The 17,653-nt window shown below is 45.6% G+C and overlaps 1 long non-coding RNA gene across 1 annotated transcript; it reads left to right on the top strand.

The window, feature by feature from the left end:
* Positions 702 to 13,351, top strand: LOC108637303. Its single transcript, XR_001918947.1, has 3 exons — positions 702 to 801; positions 5,240 to 5,438; positions 13,050 to 13,351. It is a non-coding gene; the product is annotated as an uncharacterized LOC108637303 (long non-coding RNA).

Genomic DNA, 17,653 nt, shown 5'->3' with positions numbered 1-17,653 from the left:
CTGTCTTCCAGGCACTTCCACTGAGACTGAAGGAAAGGAAATGCCTCTAACACCTTAGGCCTGTCACCTCCCCCTGGAACCCATCTTTCTCTTGCTGCCTCGAGGTTCTTCTTCTCCTCTCTGTCCACCCCCTTGCCTGCGATTTCAGATTTTCCCTCAACTGGCTGTGCAGGATCTGACAATGTACGTTGCTCATTATTTCATGGAACTCTGACCTCTAGCTTCTGTAGCTGCAGCAGTTACAATGGGCCAGATTATGTGGCAGGAATCCAGTTTTCCCTGAATCTCAGTGGTTCACAGTGGCAAAGACTTCCTTCTTCCTTGCACTCTGTGTCCATTGTAGGTTGGCTGCACTTCCGCTCTGTGTCTGGAACCTGGGCTGATGAAGGGAACTCTGGGGACTTTGTGTCAAAAGGAAATAAAACGATTATGGAGAAACACATCCGGAAGTGACATGGGTCATTTCTGCTCACATGTCACTGTCCAAAGCGTGCAGCATGGCTCAGCACCTCCTGCTCTCAGAAGCCTTCCTTGAGGGCACTTTACCTCACCCAGACTGGCCCAGGTGCCCTGTTGGGTGTTTCAGAATCACCCCATACTTCCTTTACCAGAATCCTTAATAGGCATGCTCAGTCACTCAGTTGTGTCTGACTCTGCGACCCATGGACTATAGCTGACTAAGCTCCTCTGTCTGTGGAATTCTCCAGACAAGAATACTGGGGTGGGCAACCATTTCCTCCTCCAGTGGATCTTCCCAACCCAGGGATTAAATCCATGTCTCTGGAGTTTCCCGTGTTACAGGTAAATTTTTTTATTTTTTACCACTGAGCTACTGGGAAGCCCTATAGTCCTTAAAATACTTAATTGGAATCAGTTTTAAACTTCTCTACTTCTCCACTTAGGTGGTGGTGTTACGGGCATAATTGTGTCTTGCTCCCCAAATTCATATGCTGACATCCAGCCCCTAGTACCTCAGAATGTAACGTGCTTCTGCGAAGGTCTTCAAAGGGGTGGTTAAGTTAAAACAAAGTTGTTAAGGTGGAGCTTCAGTCTGACTGGCATCCATATAAGAGGAGGAAGAGACACCGGGGATGTGTGAACCGAGGAAAGAACACATGAGCACAGGGTGAGGAGGTGGCCATCTGCACGGTGAGCATCAAGGCCTTGGAAGAAATCAGATCTTCCAACCTCCTTGATCTTGGAGGTGCAGCCTCTGGGACTGTCAGAAAATAAATTTCTGTTCTTTAGGCAATGCAGCGTGTGGTATTTTGTGCCGGCAGCTCTGGCAAACAAGCTCAGATGGCAAGTGGTTTGAGGACAAGTTCTCCTTGGGGTCCTTATCATTTATTCCAAAGCCTATCCCAAAATAGCGACCAGAGAAATGTTTATGGGCTCGGCTGCTTAATAATTTGATTAATGAGTGGATAAATAAGTTTGATAGTGAGAAATAGATCAGTTTTGAGAGTTATTTTGATATAGTAAATTTGAATCCAACTAACTCTGATGCTGGGAGGGATTGGGGGCAGGAGGAGAAGGGGACGAAAGAGGATGAAATGGCTGGATGGCATCACTGACTCGATGGACATGAGTTTGGGTGAACTCTGGGAGCTGATGATGGACAGGGAGGCCTGGCGTGCTGTGATTCATGGGGTTGCAAAGAGTTGGACACGACTGAGTGACTGAACTGAACTGAACTGAACTGAACTGAACTTGTAGCCAGGAGCCCTGTTACGAACAAACTTGCAAGTCACAGATGTGCAGGAAAAATTGGTTGGCTGGTGAATAATAGGGTCATATCATAACAGTGTTTTGTATTTGTAGAAGCTTTTCTCTCAAGAAACCAAAAAAGGCTCCAGCTTCTGTTCAAACATCCCTGTGGGAGCAGCAGAGAGAAACACTAGGAACTGGATCTTGCAAGGAAGGAACCTGGGGGGTGGTTGGTGGTCAGGTGGTCTGTCCCGAGTGGCCAGGGTGGCGGGGAGGGCTGTGTTCCCACTGGGTAGCTGAGTGCCGAGTCCTGCAGCAGGTCCCCGGGGTGATCTGTGCAAAGGTCTGAGGAGATGACTCAGCCATACTGGCTCTGAAATGACTGTCACACCTGGAGTTCACCCCCTGGATGTCAATGAAGGGAAAGAAACAGCAGATTTGAAGGGAAAAGAGAGACGAACCCATCAGAGTTTTATATGACTGACAGCAAGCATCTAGGTAAAAACATCGGGGTCAAGGAGACACCCAGATGTTTTCTAACCACAAACGTGACAATATCTGGAAACATCTGGATGGTAAGTGGAAAGGCTTGTGTTGTTCCACTCATGTGGCCCATTTGGGCAAGCCCCTAGCCAGGAATGGGCTGAGTCAGAAGCGAGCCTCCCCCGCAGGGTTACACTGGGTCGGAGGAAGCTGGATCTGGCTGGAGTTGAGGTTGAACAGGCATGTGTGTACACACACACACACACACACACACACACACACACACACACACACACACACACAGAGGCACATGAACACATACGCACGGTCAGAAGCTGCCTGCATGGATCTGGGGTTAATGCATGCCGGGGTTTCCCAAGGTGAAGGCTCCCCATGGACAGAGAATGACAGCAGCCTGCCAGACCCCCTGGCACTGGGGGCATGGAGCCAGCCCACGCCTGTATGTATAAATGCTAACCCACTCCAGTGTTCTTGCCTGGGACATCCCCTGGACAGAGGAGCCTGGCGGGCTACAGTCCATGGGTTCACAAGGAGTCAGACGTGTCTGAGCGACCAAACAACAGACAACAACTGGTCGCTAGCCAGAGGAGGCAGTCGGATAATGTGGTCAGAGAAAGCACACATCCTGGTGGTCAAAGTGGGTGGTGTTGGTGGGACTCCAAAGACAAGGTTAAGTGTCCCTTCTTAAGCAGATGTTACCTACGGTGAGCGAAGAGATTTCCTTGGGAAACAGGGCTTGTGGGTCATAGCCGACTCGTCCCACTTTGAATCCCTGGGCCCCTCAGACTTGAGAGGGTCCTGAGATCAGATGAAATGGGGCCATCATGCTGCTCATCCATTCATTCATCTTTCATTCATTTGCCAGTAGGTATCGAATGCCCATGATACACAGATCAACAACTATACTAGTAAATAGGGACTAATCATCTGTAGCCGCCAGGCTCCTCTGTGCATGGGATTCTCCAGGCAAGAATACTGGAGTGGGTAACCATTCCCTTCTCCAGGGGATCTTCCCAATCCAAGGATCGAACCTGTGATCAAACCTGTGTCTCCTGCATTGCAGGCAGATTCTTTACCATCTGAGCCACCAGGGAAGCCCAAATAGCAAACATCTGGCCTGGAGGAGGATGCAGAGAAAAGAAACAGGCTGTTGTAATACAATGGAATAGGTGTTCTGATGGGGCAGGCGTGCTGGACTGAGCGAGCTCCTCTGGGCCTGCTGCCTCCACGCTTCCTGGAGGAAGTGATTTCCACATTAAGATCTGAAGGCTGAGTGGAACTGAGCCAGGAGAAGGGAGGGCTGAGGAGCTTACCGGAAGGGGGAACAATGGTGGTGCCGAGGCTCAGAAGAGGAGGAGCCAGTGGTTTAGATAGGCTGAAAAATTTGGTGGGAGAAACCAGGCAGGAAAAGTCAGCATAGCCAGATCCTAAAGAGGCTTGTTTCCTCCTGGCGGTGAGGCGGGACCACTGGGGCTGGATGTATGGGCTCAAGCTCAGAACACAGAGCAGGGTGGGAGGCGAGGATCTGGGAATCCCTGGTGTATGGACAGTGAAGTGAAAGTTGCTCAGACGTGTCCAACTCTTTGCGACCCCATGGACTGTATAGTCCAGGGAATTCTCCAGGCCAGAATACTGGAGTGGGTAGCCTTTCCCTTCTCCAGGGGATCTTCCCAACCCAGGGATTGAACACAGGTCTTCCACATTGAAGGCAGATTTTTTTTTTTTTTTAAATCAGCTGAGCCACCAGGAAAGCTCAGGAGTGGGTCGTCTATCCCTTCTCTAGTGGATCCTCCCAACCCAGGAATCAAAGTGGGATCTCCTACACTGCAAGGGGATTCTTTACCAACTGAGCTATCAGGGATATCAATATCAATCTAAAGCCTGGAGGAGTGAAACCCTGCCCAGAGAGTGTCAGGGCTGAGAGGGAGAGCCCAGGAGAGAATCCTGAGAAACCTCAACATTTAAGGGGTAGGCAGGGTTACAGGGGCCCTAAGTAGCCGGAGAGCTGGAAGGAAAACCAAGAGCCATGGCAGTAAGGTTCCCAAAGGCAGAGCGTGTTAGAAGAACAAGGTCGTGGTTAACAGTGTGAAAGGGGCTGACAAATCAAGTCAAAGAGTAACTTAAAAAAAAAAAGCTTACTTAGCAATACGGGGAAGGTTAGTGAGCTCGGTGAGATCAGATGTGGGGAGCGAGTAGGAGGTGAGAAAAGAGTCTTGCACGCTTTTTGTAGAACCCTAGCCATGATGGCAAGAGTATGGTCTGAACCTGGAGAACTTTGGTGGGAGGGACTTTTAAAGGTGAAGAGCCCAGAGACATTTGAACGTTGCTGAGTGCCTTGGAGAGATGGAAAAACACTGTAGCGTGGATCGGGTAGGGTCCAGTGTGTAAGAGGTGAAAAGTGTGTGTGACGACTGGGCAAGCCTGGGGCCAGACCACACGGATTTAGTCCTGCCTCTTGCATATCCAGGGCCTTCCCTGGTGGCTCAGCTGGTAAAGAATCTGCCTGCAATATGGGAGACCCGGGTTTGATCCCTGGATTGGGAAGATCCCCTGAAGAAGGGAATGGCAACCCATTTCAGTGTTCATGCCTTGAGAATTCCATGGACAGAGGAGCCTGGTGGGCTGCAGTTCAGGGGATTGAAAAGAGTCAGACATGACTGAGCGACAAACACTTCTTGGGTGTCCTGACTCTGTGACCTTCGGGAACTCACTTAGGCTCTCTAAATGTCAATTTCTTCTTCTGAAAGAAGAGGATCTACCTCCTAAGGCTATTGGAAAACCGAATTCAATGATATCCATAAGGTGGTTAGCACAGGGCCTGCCGAATCCTCATCACCATCTGGCTGCCAGCATAGCTGTGTCAGAAGGATGGATGCTTGTCAGGACTTATCCATCCAGGTGGTGGGGGTCTCCTGCAGTGCCCAAGTCTCCCGTGGATGGAGCGAGGGCTCCTCCTCTGCACTCTTGCTGGGCTCTTTCCCTGCACCAGGAGCCATACACAGCTCACGTGGGTCTCTGTGGTCTCCAGATTGCACTTATTGCATGTGAACCTCTGACGGGGGAACAGCGCCTGGGGACACACCCACCGGAGGCAGCATTGACGTCTGGGTGACACCGGGGGAGACCACAGCTTCGTGCCTCTGTGCCAGGAAGCCCAGCTGCCTCTTTCTCTGCCTGCAGAAATATTGTTAAAGGGAATGCAGACTGAGCTCCTGGAACACCGTCAGGTACTTCTGACATAGTTGCTCTGTTTTCTGAACATCACCACAAGGTACAGAGCGGGGCCGCACGAAGGGAGTAGCCTGAGGGAAGCACCTTCTAAACCACTCTGTGCTTGCTTCTCTTGCTCTCTGCCCCTGATTTCCTCCCGGGAAAGACTGTATCGGGCTTTTCCTCTCCCATGAGGAGACTGAGAGCTTCATTCCCACTAGAATCAGATGGGGACCCATGGATGGAGCCAGGAGCTGGGTGGATAATCTAGTGCCTGCAGAGGAAGACGAGGTTTGACGTCACACCGTGAGTGACCTAGAGGCCAGGACACGACTTCAAGTTCAGGACTTGTGCTCATAGATGGTGAGGATTTCAATGATCCATCTCTCTCCCTTCAACCGGCTTGATTGTTGCTGATTTATTCTTTCAGCATGCGTCACACACTTCCCCCTTTTTTTTCTGGAGGATTTCCGAGGACTCATGGGCAGTCCTTTCTAGACCCTGGGACTTTATCAGCAAAACAGAAAAAGAATCCCTTCTCTTGTGGGGCTCACAGTCCAGGCCCACCTTGGTGACAGTGTGGGTTCAGTTCCAGACCACAGCAATAAAGCAAATATCACATGAAAGTGAGTCACACAAATGTTTTGTTTTCCCAGTGCATGTAAAAGTTATGCTTACACTATACTGTAATCTATTAAGTGTACAGTAGCATTATGTCTAAAAAAACCAATGTACATAACTTCATTCAAAAAGAAGTTGGAAAAGTGGTGTCAAAAGACTTGTTCAACATGGGGTTGCCACTAACCTTCAGTTTGTTAAAAAGAAAACAATAATATCTGCAAAATACAACAGAACAAGGTATGCCAATAAACAAACAAGTGTAAATACATCGTCCACAATGTCTTTCCAGGGAATCTTTTCTCCACAGAATGCCTTTTGAATTAGTAAAATCCGTGTTCGTCGAATGTATGTACCTCTCAATACAATGTTTTTCGGTCAATGTTTATATAGAAAGTGTGTCTCTTTATGACCCTCACACTCCACACAACATTTACACAAAGCAATTAGCAGGAAGAGTCTTGCATTACATTCTAAATACAATTCATAGAATTATTTTAAAGGCACATTAAATGTCAACTTGGGGTGTGCGCCTTGGTAGTTAGAGCTGAGAGAAACCACAAGACATCAATCAAGCAACTCTTTGTTACAAACCTATTAATTTTTTGGTGGTCAGGAATCAATGCTGGAAGCATTTCACATCCTAACATGATGTTGTATTACTTAGGCGTGCATACATAGGTGTCTACCATAGTAGTTACATTTTAGGACATTGGTTAGAGCTTTTATTTTTTAAGATTTTTTCTTTAATGTGGATCATTTTTTTAAAGTCTTTATTGAATTTGTTTCAACATTTCCTTTGTTTTAGGTTTTAGTCTTTTGCTTGTGAGTCATGTAGGATCTTAGTTCCCCAACCAGGGATCGAACCCACACATTCTGCACTGGAAGGTGAAATCATACCCGCTGGACTGCCAGGGAAGCCACTTGGTTGGAGTTTTGGGTTGATGCATTTGAAAGTCATGGGAAGGAACCTCCGGGTCAGCACCGGTGGGTAGAAGGCTGATTTTCAGGAATCTCTTGCTGATGTAGAGCATGCGGTAGAAAGGTAAACGATGGTATACAGGGACCACATTTGTGTGCGTTCTCAGAGTGGTGTCTGGCTGGGACTCTGGTTGAGGTTTCAACATCCGCAAAGGTGACAGATCCCTTCCATGGGGGAGCTAGTGCAGAGACTGGTCCTTGACTCAGGGACATCTCAGTGGGTGTCCTGGCTATGAACATGACCTCTACCAGGAAGCTTGACTCAGTGACGATGACCGTGGCAAAATAGCTTCGACTGGAAGAACAGAATAACGCCCCCGTCAAGTTCCGTGCTGTTCTCTTGCCAGGAGAGGCGGCCCAATTTCATCAGCTTTTTTTTTTTTTTTTTTTTCAATTTTCTTTGAATGGTAACTCTGGAATGGTAGGAAGTCTCCCACAAAGGATTTCCTTTGGTCATTGTTGTTTTTCCCTTAGGAAAAAAAAATGTGGTAGCAGAGGGCCAAGCGTCTCTCTCCCTTTGTGACTTCTGTGATTCAGAGTTTAAAAGGCTAGTGACGGGATCTGGGTCACAGACTTGGTTTCCTTCTTGTGTGAGGCACGGTGTTTCACAGGCCTGGCCCTTTAAACACTGGGCCTAGAGCCTCAGATTCTGTCCTAATTTTAGATTTGGTCACACGGGTGACAAGTGTTTTCCTTGAGGTTGGAATCTGTACTAAGGGAAGTACCGAGTATTGGAATAACCAAATCTTACATTTTAGCTTTGCAAAGAGTGGAAAGGTCCCTGAGTTCCCCTTCCTCAATGCAGAACCCCACCTCAACCCCACCGCCTTATTCCCTGTGACAGCTGGTTGAGACTGTGTGTGCTCTGAACACATCTCACTGTGGGTGAGTGTGTTTGGCTTTCCCAAAGAAATAGAACCAACAGAGTGTGTACACATGTGAAAGGAGGTTTACTTTTAGGAACTGGCTCCTGTGGTGATTTTGTTGTTCAGTTGCTAAATCTGACTCTTCGTGACCCCGTGGACTGCAGCAAGCTAGGCTTCCCTGTCCTTCACTATCTCATGAAGTTTGCTCACATCCATCGAGTTGGTGATGCCATCCAACCATCTCATCCTCTGTTGCCCCCTTCTTCTCCCGCCTTCAATCTTTCCCAGCATTAGGATCTTTTCCAATGAGCTGGCTCTTCACATCAGGTAGCCAAAGTATTGTGATGATGGAGGCTGACAAGTCTCAAATCTGCAGGGTGGGCTGGCAAGTTTGAAGATCCAGTGCTCTGGTCTGAATGTTTGTGCCCCCCGCCTCCCTCCAATTCATATGTTGAAATCCTAATGCCCGCTGGGGTGGTGTTAGGAGGTGGAGCTTCTGGGAGTGATTAGGCCTTGAAGGCACAGCCCTCGTGAATGAAGTGGATGCCCTTAGGAAGAGGCTCTCGGCCCCTCCCTCACCCCTTCTTCCTGTGGGGATACAATGGGAAGTGTGCACCCCAAAAGAGAACCCTCACCTGACCGCTCTGGCACTGTGATCTTGGACTTCCAGTGCCAGAACTGTGAGAAATAAATTTCTATTGTTTATAAGTCTGTGGAATTTTGTTATGGTGTCCTGAATGGACAAAGACACCCAGGAAGAGCCGCGGCTGCAGTTCAAGTCTCCTGGTAGAATTCCCCCTTGCTCAGGCGGATGCTGGAGAAGAAAATGGCTACCTGCTCTGCTATCCTTGCCTGGGAGATCCCATGGACAGGGGAGCCTGTGGGGCTGTGGTCCATGGGGTCGCAAGAGTTGGGCATGACTTAGCGACTGAGCAAGAGTGATGACGGGGGAGGTCAGACTTGTGGTCTGTTCAGGCCTTTAGCTGATTGGATGAGGTTCACTCAAATTATGAGGGACGATCTGCTTTACCCAAAGATCACCAATTTCAATTTATATCTCATCCCAAAACACTTTCCCAGAAATATCCAGATTAATGTTTGATTAAATATCTGGGTGCCAGCCCAGGCATATCACCACATAAAATTAACCATTGTAGTGGGGTGCAGCATCTGGAATATTATATATACTTGTGAATGTGTAGCAGTTAAATACACACAGCATGCACAAATGAATTGAACTCCTCTTTTGAAGAAGGAAAGGAAGGAAGCTTCACTGGTGGTCCAGTGGTTAAGAATCTGTCTTGCAGTGTAGGGGACGTGTGTTCCATCCCTGGGTGGGGAATTAAGATGCCACATGCCAGCCAAACACCTCCACCAAGACCTGGTGCAGTCAAATAAAATAACCAAATTAATATTTAAAAAGAAAGTAATATAATTTTTTTAAAAAAGAAGAACAAAAAGAACCAGCGTTGGGTGGACAGAGTACCTCCTTGTTTCTTTCTGCCTTGGAAAAGCGGCTGGCAAAGGATATGACACCTGGTCTTGGATGACTAAGAGCGACCTTGACTTCAGAGCTTTTAAAAGTTGATGTCAGCCAGCGGCAGAACTTCCTGTCTGCCTGGATTTGCATAGGACCTGAGAAAGGCAATTGGCTGATGTGTGTGTATGAGAAGTGGACACACATACACACGTGTGAGGCAGTGTAACAGAAAGATTAGGAAGTGCAGGGGCTGTGGGGACCCTCTGCAGAGTTAGAATCGCAGCTCTGCTGCTGACTTGCTGTGTAACTGCAGGCAAGCTACTTAAGCTCTCTGTGCTTGGTTCTCTCATCTACAAAACAGGGAAATACTACAAAACAGATCCCATACTTCGTAGGTTGTGGGGATTAAATGAGGTGGTAGCTGTGAAGTGCTTACAAAATTGCCTGGCACATAAGCACAGAAGTCCTAGAAATTATCTATCATCATCATGAAGTATTCAATAAGTGGCACTTGTTCATATATCAACATGGTTATTTGTAAGCAGGCAACCTACACTACAGGAAAATAAATGGGAAATTTATTCCCAAACTCTACTATTACAGAGCCCATGCCTGGACACTGCTTCATAAGAAGACGTATGCTTTTTGGTACTTCATTAATGAGATTCCACTGCATAAGATCCAGATTGTATCTGCTTTAAATTAATTTTATTTTTTAGTAAACAGTGTTACAGCAAGATGCTGACATGGTGGTGCAGGAAATTAGGCATTTCAGGTTTGCAAGGATCACCTGCAGTGACTTGGTCCCACTGAAGTGGGGTGGGCTCTCCCCTGCTCCCCACAGCTCAGCGAGCAGGCAGGCCACCTGGGGCTCAGGTGTGCCTGAGGCTACAGGGAGACGCGTGCAGATAATGACAGCTGGTGGGCTCCAGTGTGCTCCAGCTCCTTCTCCCTGACAAATGGCTTCACAGATGATGCCAGCTTCATGCTCAATTAATCTCGGTTGAATTGATCATCCAGTTATAAAGAAAACCATTAGCACTAAAGCAAAACTTCCCAAAGAGCTTTTATGGGGAGGAGGAAAGGAAGTGAATTGGTTTTTTAAAGAAATTAAGATGATGAACTGTGTTTGAAAAGAACACAGCACCAGCCTTCTCTCTACCCAGGTGACTCAGCCCTAAGGGGGTGGGATAATAAGGTGATTTTTTTTTCACCTCTTCAGCTCAGGAATTGTTAAGAGGAAATATTTTTTAAATAAGCAAGTGCATATAAAGCTTATCACAGGACAGACTTAATTGGAAGCCGAAAAACTTTATACACCATGTATTAATTTAGTTCTTCAACAATACGGGGGGTTAGGTAGGATTATTTTTTACCCATTTTATAGATTAGGAAATGCAAAAAAGAGATGAAGTTATTGCCAAAAAAAGTTCGTTCAGTTTTCCAACCTGAACAAACGTTTTGGCCAGCCTAACTGCTTGGCTTCCATGACTAGTGGTTGACAAGGGATCCAAAGCCTGGCTCTTGGGCATTTGCTACACGAATTCCGAACCCAGATTCCACCTGGGCCAGTCCCCTGCCTCACGTTTAATTCTGGTGCTCGTTGTCTTATTCCTGAAGTCTTACTTTCATACTTTTAATGAAATGAAAAAAAAGAAATCTTTTACTTTCATACCGCATGCACATCTTCAAAAAGATGACTGCTACTACATATGTGATACACATGCATTTCAGAAACAAAGCAACAAGTAAAAATGCCAGGAAGCAAACAAGAAGAAAATAAAAAGTGTTCATACTCCTCCACCTTTTATAACCCTCGTCATTATATTGGTACACATCCCTCTAGATTTTTTTTCCCGTGCATATCCTTGTGTTTTCAAGCAATAGTGAGCTTATATACTGCATGCTCTATTGCAATTTGGTTTTTTTTAACCCAACAACAGAAAGTCCTTGCATTTAAACAAATACATTTCCAAGACATTATTTTTAATTCTTAAATAGCATTTCATCATATGGATACAGGATAACTTATTCAATTAATTCCTTTTGGACAATTAAATTGTTTTCAAATTTTGAGATTAGTGACAAGGCCACTACGAACATCCTTGTGCTTTAATGTATATGCATGTTCAAACAATTTGAATTAAATTAATAATTTTAATTAGATTTTATAGTATTATTATTATAAATTCCTATTCATTCAAAAGGTTTATTTACAAACGGCTACCATTTTTCATTTCAAGGTACTTACCTATTAAGGGAGGTGATCTGAAATTAGTAGCAAGTTCTATACTTTTCATTAACATGGATCTTGATTTCATTAAAATTGTATGAATTCCACATTAAAACCGTTGTGAATTGTGTTTTAATTTTTTAGAGGGTGACTGATGACATATGAATAAAACATAGAGAAAGCAGCATACTCTGCAACAAGCTCTCAGGAGGCCTCCCTCTAAATCCTGGGTCCCAAGAGTCTGCGGGGAGCGGGCGCCAGCACTTAAGACCTGGGGTCTCTGCCTCCGTGCATACTGGCCATGCCCCCTGCCACCCTTTGAGTTCAGGTCCTCACTAGCCTCTTTCTGAGACCTTTCCCCACCTCCTAACTGATTTCCCACCTCCTGGAAACCTCCTTTCTCCAAAACATTTTGCACAGTGTTAGCAAATACATCTCACACGCTAGTCTGATATTGCTTGGCTATCCAAAAATCTTCAGAATGATTTCTTATTAAAGATTAAGTAAGAGGGGGACTTCCCTGGTTGTCCAGTGACTAAGAATCTGCCTTCCCATGCAGGGGACTTGTGTTTGATCCCTGATCAGGGAACTAAGATCCCACGTGCCATGGGACAACTAAGCCTGTGTACCACAAGTAGGGAAAAGCCCACACACCACAAGGAAAGATTCTGCAAGCAAGATCCCATGTGTTGCAACTAAGACCCAATGCAGTCAAATATATAAATAAAATAGAAAACATTAAGAGGAAGAGATTAAAGCACAACAAAAGGTCTAGCCTGGGTATCAAGTTGTTCGTCTCCCACTGCTTCCAATCACCAGTGTCCAGGGGCAAGCCAGTACCCTGCCCCTATGCTTTGATGATCAGTGGATTACAAAAACTTCTAGGTACAACCAGGGGGCTTCCTGCTTCCCAGTTCCCCTCTCTAGATGTGGTCTGGGTTCCCAGGTGACCCAGGGCCCCTGAATGTGGCAGCTATTTTTTTTTACCTGGCTACGAAGTGCCCGTCTCCTCCTGTACTCGCCTGCCCTGCGGCACCTGCTTGTCTGGGCCTAGGGCTAACAGCTTCCTCATTAAGACTATTTTTCATCCATTCTCCTGCCTTTCCCCAATCAGGGTTGAGTCTGAGTCCACACGTGTATTTTCCATGGCTCTGTAAGAACTGTGCTCTTCCTCTAAAAGTGTCTTTAATTGGGGGAAGCAGAGGCGGTTGGAATTTACAACAAGATCGAGGGACAGCGTGACACTTGTTTTCTTACAGAAAAGGTGCTTGCGAGGAATTTTCTCCTTATTAATGGGATGTCAATGGAACTGAGCTTGAAAACAGATTGATTGAGCTCGCAGGGTATCTCTTGTCGAGCTCTTGGGAGATTGCGTGGCTTATCATAACTTTGCATATTTTAAATGGCTTTTATACACAAAAGTAATCATCCTCTTTCTTTCCCTCTTAAGGTCAGATGTGCCTGTGTACCCAGAAGCTACAGACAGCATAATGTGCTCCTACGGTCCCAACGCTACACCTACTATGTGGGAGCAATCACAGGGAAAGACAGAGACACTTGTTAAACATTGAGTGGCTCATACAGTGAGATGAGACACTTGTGCTGTGGAAAGATAGGTCTAATGATCTGGTTCTTTGTTTTCCCTTGAAAAAGAAATTTCAAAATATAGAGCATCTCACAAAGAAGTGTTTCCAAATTGACTCAAAAACAAAAACAAAAAAAAAAAAAAGAGAGAGAGAAAGAGAAAGAAATAATGACAGAAAGAAATAGTGGTAATTTGTTCAGTTCAGTTCAGTTCAGTCGCTCAGTCGTGTCCGACCCTTTGCAATCCCATGAATCACAGCATGCCAGGCCTCCCTGTCCATCACCAACTCCCGGAGTTCATTCAAACTCATGTCCATCGAGTCAGTGATGCCATCCAGCCATCTCATCCTCTGTCGTCCCCTTCTTCTCCTGCCCCCAATCCCTCCCAGCATCAGGGTCTTTTCCAGTGAGTCACCTCCCTGCATGAAGTGGCCAAAGTATTGGAATTTCAGCTTCAGCATCAGTTCTTCCAATGAAAACCCAGGACTGATCTCCTTTAGGATGGACTGGTTGGATCTCCTTGCAGTCCAAGAGACTCTCAAGAGTCTTCTCCAACACCACAGTTCAAAAGCATCAATTCTTTGGCACTCAGCTTTCTTCACAGTCCAACTCTCACATCCATACATGACTACTGGAAAAACCATAGCCTTGACTAGATGGACCTTTGTTGGCAAAGTAATGTCTCTGCTTTTGAATATGCTATCTACGTTGGTCATAACTTTACTTCCAAGGAGTAAGCGTCTTTTAATTTCGTGGCTGCAGTCACCATCCGCAGTGATTTTGGAGCCCCCAAAAATAAAGTCTGACACTGTTTCCACTGTTTTCCCATCTATTTCCCATGAAGTGATGGGACCGGATGCCATGATCTTAGTTTTCCGAATGCTGAGCTTTAAGCCAACTTTTTCACTCCCCTCTTTCACTTTCATCAAGAAGCTCTTTAGTTCTTCTTCACTTTCTGCCATAAGGGTGGTGTCATCTGCATATATGAGTTATTTATATTTCCCCTGGCAATCTTGATTCCAGCTTGTGCTTCTTCCAGCCCAGCGTTTCTCACGATGTACTCTGCATACAAGGTAAATAAGCAGGGTGACAATATACAGCCTTGACGTAATTCTTTCCCAATTTGGAACCAGTCTGTTGTTCCATGTCCAGTTCTAACTGTTGCTTCCTGACCTGCATATAGGTTTCTCAAGAGGCAGGTCAGGTGATCTAGTATTCCCATCTCTTTCAGGATTTTCCACAATTTATTGTGACCCACACATATCTGAAAATTATGACCATAAATAGTCAAAAGTTATATACATATAATAAGGATAAAAGATAAGACATGTTAGTTATACTATTAGCCATTGTAAAATGAATTATCGTTCATATATATGGCACATCTATGGGCTTCCCAGGTGGCACTAGCTGTAAAGAACCTAACTGCCAAGGCAGGAGACATAAGAGATGCGGGTTCAGTCCCTCCGTTGGGAAGATCCCCTGGAGGAGGGCATGGCAATACACTCCAGTACTCTTGCCTGGAGAATCCCATGGACAGAGGAGCCTGTTGGGCTATAGTCCATAGAGTTGCAAAGAGTAGAATAGGACTGAGGCATCTTAGCACTTATCCATAAAACCTAAAACAATACTATTTCTATCAATAAAAATTAATTGTTTAAAAAAAATTTTGGCTGCTCCACACAGCGTGTTGGATCTTAGTTCCCCGACTGGGATTGAACCTTTGCCTTCTGTAGTGGAAACGCAGTCTCAACTCCTGGACCGCCAGGCAAGTCCTATGACCAAGTTCTTTAATTGGCCTTTCTTTATATAAATCTCTTTTGCCTAGTGCTTATTTGTACAGAAAACTGTCATTTCTGTAAACTCACTTTCTCAGGGAAGTGGGTTCAGAGAATTAAGGTGACTCAAGGTCACATTTCTTAAAATGATCAGAGTCAGAGCCCCTAAGTTTGATTTGATGTTCTGCTGCTCAGATCCAAGTGTCTTTTGATAAGTGATATTTCAGTGCTGTGTTTTCACAGCCTTATGCCTTTATGACATTTTATTGCATTTTATGACATGACTCACTATAAGCATGAACTGAAGTCTCCAGTGTGAGCCCCCAAACTCTACCTTGCCTCAGGGCAAGTATTCTCAAGGAGGAGCGGCTTATGAGTTTGAGTTCTGCTGGAGCTGGAAAGCTCAGCAAGGAACTGAGTCCAGACCAGTGGACAGGAAGCCTCCAGGTGTTCAGACCCCCTTTCCTAGGAGCTTTCTGACTCGGCTCTGTGCTATACCTTCTTACTGTCTTTTCTTCCCTTGGCATAAAGCACGGACTTAGGTTTGACGTTAATCCGAGTGCGTGCATGTTAAGTCTCTTCAGTCATGTCCGACTTTATGAGAGTGGAGCGATATAATTCCCTTCCCCTGCTCACCAATCGAGAGCGATCCTTTGGAGAAGAAATAAGCTTGGTGTGCCTTGCTAAAAATGTGTCTCGTGTTTGATGGATATAAATTTGAACCGTAAATCTGCCTCACTACCAGCTGACATCAGTCTTCTCCCTTTCCACTTACGAGACTGTAAAAAGCTTCCGAAGTGTCACCTTCTAACACGTGACAATGCAGACCAATGGGTGCTGCTAATAAGACCACCTTTGAAAGCTTGGGCTACGGGCCTGGTGGCTGCAGCAGAGCTGCCTGCTGAGTGGGAAGTCTCTGAGTACTTACTACTTGCTCTTTCCACTTTGATGAGGAGGAGGGAGGTGAGACCGTGAATGACAGCAGACACAGGTGATCACAAGGAAGGATGTGGTCCAGAGATGGGGGGTGGGAGATTATCTTTAAACTGATACTGCATTTAAAATTACAAAAGCCCCGACATTTAAAAATATAGTTGCCTTTTGGGTGCTGATTGTATTTACTAATTTTTGATACATAGATAACTGTGTTCTTGTTGTCATTGTTGTTCAGTTGCTATGTTATGGCTAACTCTTTGCAACCCCATGGACTGCAGCCTGCCAGCCTCCCCTGTCCTTCACTATCTCCCAGAGTTGGCTCAAATTTGTGTCCATCGAGTCAGTGATACTATATGACCATCTCATTCTCAGCTGCCCCCTTTTCCTTTTCCCCTTTTTCAATCTTCCTCAGCATCAGGGTCTTTTCCAGTGGGTCCGCTAAAATATCAGAGCTTCAGCTTCAGCATCAGTCCTTCCGATGAATATTCAGGACTGATTTCCTTTAGGATTGACTGGTTGATCTCCTTGCAGTCCAAGGGATTCTCAAGAGTCTTCTCTAGCACTACAGTTTCAAAGCATCGATTCTTCTGCACTCAGCCTTCTTTATAGTCCAGCTCTCACATCCGTACATGACTACTGGAAAAACTGCAGCTTTGACTAGGCAGACCTTTGTCGGCAAAGTGATGTCTCTGCTTTTTAACATTCTCTCTAGGTTTGTCACACAGACCACTGTGTATCATTATGCATTTACCAAGTACCTGACAAGGGCCAGATGCTGTGTAGGGCACCAAAACCCTCCTTGGATTTTTTCTGGCTTTGGGTAGAGGAAGGAACACATCTTGCCATTTTCCACCTCTGATAGATTGCTAGCAGAGTAGGCTGCTGCTAACAAAATGGACTCATTTGAAATCTGTGACTGGTGCATACATACTGGCCAGGTGCCAGAAGGTTCTGGGTTATGGAAGTCTGGAGCAGTGACCAGAGACCATGTATCATTAAAGCCTGACTCTTCAGTATCTTGAGTGTGTCAGGAGATTTTGACACACTTAAAATTTAAATTAATTATACTTTGATTCTTTGTTTTAAAAATTAAGGAAGCTTGCAAAAGAGAGCATTACAATAAGGTTGAATGAAATAGAGATGGATAATTAGAACCAAAGGAAATGAATCTATGGATATGCTAATTGGAAGTAATTTGCCTTGATTGGGACTTAAATTTGGCTCCAGGCTCCATGGAAGCCCAGACAAAAGAGAAATAGGACAAGTTGCATGTTCTTCACAGCTCCTTGGAGGAAACAGATCTGATCAAGCCCTAAATCCCAGAAAAGATCTTAAAGGGCTGTAATGGAAAGATTTTTGTGTTTGAGGCACGCCTGAATTCCTGCCTAAAAGAAGGACTCATGGCAATTTACTAACCCTTTATGGTAAGGTCCATTTTTACCACATTCTTAAATGGGGTTTGATAGCAACTGAGGCTTCCCTGGTGGCTCAGATGGTAAAGAATCTGTCTGCCAATGCAGGAGACCCTGGTTCAATCCCTGCCTGGGTGGGGAAGATCCCCTGGAGAAGGGCATGGCTACCCACTCCAATATTCTTGCCTGGAGAATTCTATGGACAGAGCCTGGCAGACTACAGTCCCTGGGGTTACAAAGAGCTGGACATGCCTGAGTGACTAACCACACACACACATACACACACACACTACTTTTCATGCTTGTCCTGAGGATTAAATGACCAGCTTGGTAGAATGTGTTTT

Source organism: Capra hircus, chromosome 12, assembly GCF_001704415.2.
Source record: "Capra hircus breed San Clemente chromosome 12, ASM170441v1, whole genome shotgun sequence".
Taxonomy (NCBI): domain Eukaryota; kingdom Metazoa; phylum Chordata; class Mammalia; order Artiodactyla; family Bovidae; genus Capra; species Capra hircus.
Note: the sequence above shows the minus strand (reverse complement) of the source record. Positions and strands in the feature narration are given on the sequence as shown.